The 6,918-nt window shown below is 39.6% G+C and overlaps 1 long non-coding RNA gene across 1 annotated transcript; it reads right to left on the bottom strand.

Annotated features, from left to right (window-relative positions):
- Nucleotides 1–300: 300 nt before the first annotated feature.
- On the bottom strand, nt 301–5,758 carry LOC115147048 (uncharacterized). The gene is made up of 4 exons (XR_003866260.2): nt 5,448–5,758; nt 4,111–4,200; nt 3,909–3,998; nt 301–639 (listed from the first exon to the last, which is right to left on the bottom strand). It is a non-coding gene; the product is annotated as an uncharacterized LOC115147048 (long non-coding RNA).
- Between the last annotated feature and the right edge of the window lie 1,160 nt (nt 5,759–6,918).

The following is a 6,918-nucleotide window of genomic DNA, read 5'->3' as shown; positions in this document are numbered from 1 at the left end:
TTATATGTCGGCCCTGCATTAAAGAACATAAATGATTAAAGAAAAGTGTGATAAATGAAAACATATAGCAATTTCATTTAAGGACCAAAACACTGACAGCTGTGCCATATAAATTGCAAAATAGTTGGGAAGAGATTTTCGATGTTTTTTGACCCATTCCATGGCAAATTGTTTATGAATTGATATGCAAAACAACGCTGGATTCAAAGTTTAAATTTTTTAAATTTAAATTACTATACAAAATTCTTGCAACCAAGCTCTGCAGATCTTGCTGAGAGGAGGCAGTCATTGGATCATTTATTTTGGTATTGTCCATATGTAGCTTGTTTTTGGTCACAGGTCCAGGAATGGCTGAAGAAATGCAACATTTGCCTAGAACTAACATTGCAGAGAGCAATACTGGGTGATTTGAAAAGCCATAGTCAATCAATCAATAATATAATCATCATTTTAGCAAAAATGTTTGTTTATTTTACAATCTGCAAGCCAAGAGTGTACAGAGCCTGAGGCACCCAACCGTGAGAGGATCTGATTGTTCATGGTGTGTAAGGCAGCAGATTGATCTAGGAGGATGAACCGTCACACTTTACACTTCACAGGAGGCGGATGAGGGGTTGTGTCTACACATTGGACTGGACCCTGAAACACAACACATAGTAAACATAGTAACCTACAGTATCAATGTTTCTGAAAACTGTTTTTAACCATAAAAACAAAATCTATTTGCGCAAGACAGCGCACACCTGCGGCCGGTTTGGGTACGGTGTTAGTCTCCTATTCAGAGGACCCCCACTTTTGTTAGTGTCTTATTGGTCAAGGTCACACCAAATACTTATCACCACATCTTGTTCAGCCTATCAGCAGCCTTGATTCCCGGGATTACAGTTTTAGTTAGTCTGACCCCAGCACACTGTGTGGTCAAAGATGTGCTTTCCCTATCCTGATGAGCACTTCCACAGTTTACCCTCCTGTTGCACTTTTCCTCCTGTGGACTGAATCCCTGTATGTCTGATGTTTAATTGTGCATCTAAACAACATATAGTTCACGTCAGTTCTCACTGGACATGATTCTCAGTGATATGAACCATGAGTGGTCAGATGTGTGTGATGTGTGAATGTGGACATCTTCTTCCGTTAAACTCCCCTTAACTTCTTCGAGATAGGGGGCGCTCTTTTAATTTTTGGATAAAAAACGTTCCCGTTTTAAACAAGATATTTTGTCATGAAAACATGCTCGACTATGCATGTAATTGACAGCTTTGGAAAGAAAAAACTCTGACGTTTCCAAAACTGCAAAGATATTATCTGTGAGTGCCCCAGAACTAATGCTACAGGAGAAACCAAGATGAAATTTCATACAGGAAATGCCCCAGATTCTGAAGGCGCTGTGTTCCAATGTCTCCTTATATGGCTGTGAATGCGCCATATATGAGCCTGCCCTTTCTGTCGTTTCCCCAAGGTGTCTGCAGCATTGTGACGTATTTGTAGGCATATCATTGGAAGATTGACCATAAGAGACTACATTTACCAGGTGTCCGCCCGGTGTCCTGCGTCGAAATTATTGCGTAATCTCTAGGTCCATGCGCGTTCCATTTCTTCAAAGGAGAAACTAAAACTGCCACGAATGATTTATCATCGATAGATATGTGAAAAACACCTTGAGGATTGATTCTAAACAACGTTTGCCATGTTTCTGTCAATATTATGGAGTTAATTTGGAAAAAAGTTTGCATTGTAATGACTTAATTTTCGGGTTTTTTCTTACCCAAACGTGATGAAGAAAACGGAGCGATTTGTCTACACAAATAATATTTTTATAAAAACTGAACATTTGCTATCTAACTGATAGTCTCCTCATTGAAAACATCTGAAGTTCTTCAAAGGTAATTGATTTTATTTGAATGCTTTTCTTGTTTTTGTGAAAATGTTGCATGCTGAATGCCAGGCTTAATGCTATGCTAGGCTATCAAAGCATATTTTGAAAATCTGAGATGACAGTGTTGTTAAAACCTGTTAGGGAGGCTGCGAATTTTCGCAGCTTTTTGTTAAAAATCGCGCAACATTTCAAAGTCCTGCTACTCATGCCAGGAATATAGTATATGCATATGATAAGTATGTGTGTATAGAAAACACTCTGAAGTCTCTAAAACTGGTTAAATCGTGTCTGTGGCTATAACATAACGTGTTTAGGAGTAAAAATCCCTCGAATAACTGTTCACCAAAACCCCCCCCAAAAAATGTATCCGCCAGTCAATGTATTGTCTAAGGCGACAGACAAAAAACGAGGCATTCCGTACAATTCCTACAGCTTCCACACGATGTCGCCAGTACTGGCATTTTTTTCAAGCTTTATCCTTGGTTAGATGACGTCAGGGCACTTCCTTTCTTGGAGCTCGCCCCAGGATGTTGTGAAATGGAAAACATGGACGATGATTTCATGACTTGCTGCTATCGAATACAGATCGCCCCGTGATCAATTTGATAGATTATTAACGTTTATTAATACCTAAAGTTGAAAAGTAGTTTGAAGTGATTTGTCAAAGTTTATAGGCAACTTTTGTAATTTTAAAAAGTGACGTTGCGTCTTGTAAAAGGGAGTATTCCTGGCTCAGACCGGTCTTCAGAAAACAACATTTTGCCTATACAATGACGGATTTAATCGGGAAAAAGACCCAATTGTGATGTTTATGGGATATATAGGAGTGCCAAGAAAGAAGCTCGTCAAAGGTAATGAATGTTTTATATTTTATTTCTGCGTTTTGGGTAGCGCCGGCTACCGCAAAATCTGTTGTTTAGGTGAAGGTCTGATATTCTGGGGGGTGCATGCTATCAGATAATAGCTTCTCATGCTTTCGCCGAAAAGCATTTTACAAATCTGACTCGGTGGCTAGATTCACAACGAGTGTAGCTTTAATTCAGTACCTTGCATGTGTGTTTTAATGAAAGTTTGAGTTTTATCAAAAACTTTAGGTGGCGCTCTAAAATTTCTGCTGATCTAATCCCGCCACAGGAACCAAATCCCTAAGCCAAACAAAACGGAGCGATTTGTCCTACACAAATAATATTTTTGTAAAAACTGAACATTTGCTATCTAACTGAGAGTCTCCTCATTGAAAACATCTGAAGTTCTTCAAAGGTAAATGATTTTATTTGAATGCTTTTCTTGTTTTTGTGAAAATGTTGCATGCTGAATGCCAGGCTTAATGCTATGCTAGGCTATCAATACTGTTACACAAATGCTTGTTTAGCTATGGTTCAAAAGCATATTTTGAAAATCTGAGATGACAGTGTTGTTAACAAAAGGCTAAGCTTGAGAGCTAATATATTTATTTAATTTCATTTGCGATTTTCATGAATAGTTAACGTTGCGTTATGCTAATGAGCTTGCGGAGAAAATTACACTCCTGGATACAGGTTTTTTTCGTAGCCAAATGTGATGAACAAAACGGAGCGATTTGTCCTACACAAATAATCTTTATGAAAAACTGAACATTTGCTATCTAACTGAGAGTCTCCTCGTTGAAAACATCTGAAGTTCTTCAAAGGTAAATTATTTTATTTGAATGCTTTGTTTTTGTGAAAATGTTGCATGCTGAATGCTAGGCTAAATGCTATGCTAGGCTGCTATGCTATGCGTTATGGTAATGAGCTTGAGGCTGTATTCACGATCCCGGATCCGGGATGGCTAGAATCAAGAGGTTAACCTGGAAAGCCACCTCATCCTTGTTCTGACCGGACATTCTAAAGTGGTTGCTACCGGCCTTAAGCCAGCACCTAAGGTTTCTTATTACATTCATGGTCCTTCGATTCTCTACAACCCTACCTCTATTTTTCACAGATAGCAGTCAGACAACCAAACCACAGCCAGATATGAACTGAAGGTCTCTGAACTGTCACACTTTACTCACAGGAGGCTGATGTCTGATGGGAAATGTGTCTGTGTCATAGACCACCTCTCCAGGATCACCTGAGGGGTTGTCTACACACTGGACTGGACCCTGAAACACAACACATAGTAAACATAGTAACTTACAGTATCAATGTGTCTGAAAACTGTTTTTAACCATAGTCACTGATTATTTGCCAATTTGTGTGTGTGTCTACACTCACAGGAAGAGGGGTGATGCTGGGAGGAGGGTTGGTCTCTCCAGAGAGGGGTTCTGGGACTGCCTGGTCAAGTTGATCATTTGAGTGTTCATTCTGTGAATTAGGTTATAATTTATTACATTGTAATAAGTAATCAAGACATGTTAATATGATTGAGAAGTAGAATAATAAAACAACATGCCATTAGCTAATAAACACATCTGTCCTACAACCACGATGCAATAAACACACCTGTCCTACAACCACGATCCAATAAAACATCTGTCCTACAACCACGATGCAATAAAACATCTCATGTCTGAAAAGGCAGTGCAATGGAGACGAAACATTGGCTGCAATAAAACAAACTTAATACACAATACTACTACACTTGTAAAATAGCAGTATCTACCCTCAACACATTTTCATCCAAATATGCTTATATTATCTTTATAAACTGCACCATTATAGGCTAAGGATGTCAGTCCCAGCTCTGGAGTTCAACAATGGTACCTGAAACACCAAATTCTCTTCACAAAAAAATCCCAAAAGGCCAAATCTAAACACCTGTTAATGTTTCTAAAAATCTGTATTGTAATATACTGTAGTTGTGAATCACCACTTTTTGTCCCTCTTTTGTCTGCTGATCTGCTCGACACGTGGTGCTGCTGTGTCGTTAGCAGGCCTCATCCGAAACTTAAAACCTTCTAATCATTCAAATATTCAAACGTATAACACAAGCAACAGATCATAAAGTACTGTAGCTTGGATGTCTGCTGACTAGCCATATCACCACATATATTTACAACATTCATAGGTAGAATCTGTTATAATTTAGTCAATGCTAACTTAGCATGGTCGGGAAATTGCTGCAATCACTTGCGCTGCACAAGATGGAAACCGCTGCACATCAGAGAAAGTTCAATGATATATTCCCAGTTCACAACATATACAACAGTAAACCTTTAACAAAATATGATATTAGCTAATCAACTTACCATCATGGTACAAAAGGTAACTATGTTGAATACTGAACTGATTTTTTTTTACTTTGACAGAGCTACGTCCCTTGCTGTCTGGAGCTTGGATAACGTGGTAGATATTACCGGAAGAGACTTGAGTATCCGTCGCTGAACCTAGTGACGTACAAACAAAATTCTCTATATATATATTTTAAAAATTTATTTTAAATTATATTACCCTGCATACATTGCAGTGTGTTAAAAAATGTTGCCCAAAAATTTGATCCCACAAATTCTCAATAGAGAATCTCCATTAAAAGTGTTTTAGTTTTGGACTAGGCTTAATACGAGTCTGGAAACACTGCCCCTCAAGTTTAATAGTGAGGTAAACTGTCATACCTTGCATACCTTGCTTCTCCATCATGTGGACATCTGGTCAGGTTGAACTGTAAAATAATGTAATCAGGTTGAACTGTAAAATAACTTTATCTGTTCCATGACTAGTTTGAGTTTGGTCTAGTGGTAGCGTTGCATCCTGGATTCAGGATGTAATCCTAGTCGTAAGGGTTCAATCCCGGAGACTTCCACCTTCCTCTTTCCCCTTCATGTTTTCTCCTCTCCTTCATATCTGGTTGAAGATCAATAACACTACAAAATCTACAAAACGAGGTGCTCAAACTCAAGAGGTTTTCCTACAAGTCTGAGTAACAACAGATCTGACGAGCACTATGGTTTCTATCATTCTATCAACATATGCAAATAAATGCAAAATCAAAACCTATTCGACTCCATGGAGGTGTACAAAGGTTTTAGCAGTACTGCTACCAATGAAAGCACTGTTGCCATGTATATATGTCTTGTGTATCTGTCATGGTGATCTCTTTTAATGTCTGAGGTCTGTGTGTTGTGTTGTTCTATTTAACTGTTGTCTCCACCTCTGGACAGGTTGTCATTGTAAATAATAATTAGTTCTTAATTGACTTCAACAAAACAAAGAAGAAATCCAATGAAATCACTGTTTCTAAAAACATACGCAATAGAATATTATTTCTGTGGAATAAAGAGCCATACAGTTGTAAACTGCTGTTTTCTTTCCCCTGGCTGTGAGGAAGAGGAAGAGAGGGAAGGGAGAGAGAGATAAATAAAAAAGAAAGGGAGAGAGAGGAAGGGGAAGTAGGAATGGGAGTGAGAGGGGAGGGAGGAGCGGGTTGGAGATGAAGTAGGTAGGGAGTGAGAGGGGGAGGGTTGGGAGAGAGAGAGGCCGGGATGAGAGGGTAGAGAGAAAAAAGAAAGAGCTCAGTGTATTTATATATCATTTGAATATATTCCCTGCCTACGTACTGTAGTTATTGTTGTAGATGGGCATATATTTCTTACCATATTACTGTTGGAGCTGGGCCTGTATTTCTTACATTTACATTTTACATTTAAGTCATTTAGCAGACGCTCTTATCCAGAGCGACTTACAAATTGGTGCGTTCACCTTAAGACATCCAGTGGAACAGCCACTTTACAATAGTGCATCTAAATCTTTTAAGGGGGGGGGGTGGGGTGAGAAGGATTACTTTATCCTATCCTAGGTATTCCTGAAAGAGGTGGGGTTTCAGGTGTCTCCGGAAGGTGGTGATTGACTCCGCTGTCCTGGCGTCGTGAGGGAGTTTGTTCCACCATTGGGGGGCCAGAGCAGCGAACAGTTTTGACTGGGCTGAGCGGGAACTGTACTTCCTCAGTGGTAGGGAGGCGAGCAGGCCAGAGGTGGATGAACGCAGTGCCCTTGTTTGGGTGTAGGGCCTGATCAGAGCCTGGAGGTACTGAGGTGCCGTTCCCCTCACAGCTCCGTAGGCAAGCACCATGGTCTTGTAGCGGATGC

This window comes from Oncorhynchus nerka, linkage group LG19 (genome assembly GCF_034236695.1).
Source record: "Oncorhynchus nerka isolate Pitt River linkage group LG19, Oner_Uvic_2.0, whole genome shotgun sequence".
NCBI classification, from domain to species: Eukaryota; Metazoa; Chordata; class Actinopteri; order Salmoniformes; family Salmonidae; genus Oncorhynchus; species Oncorhynchus nerka.
The sequence above is the reverse complement of the archived record's forward strand: the minus strand, read 5'-3'. Positions and strand labels throughout refer to the sequence as shown.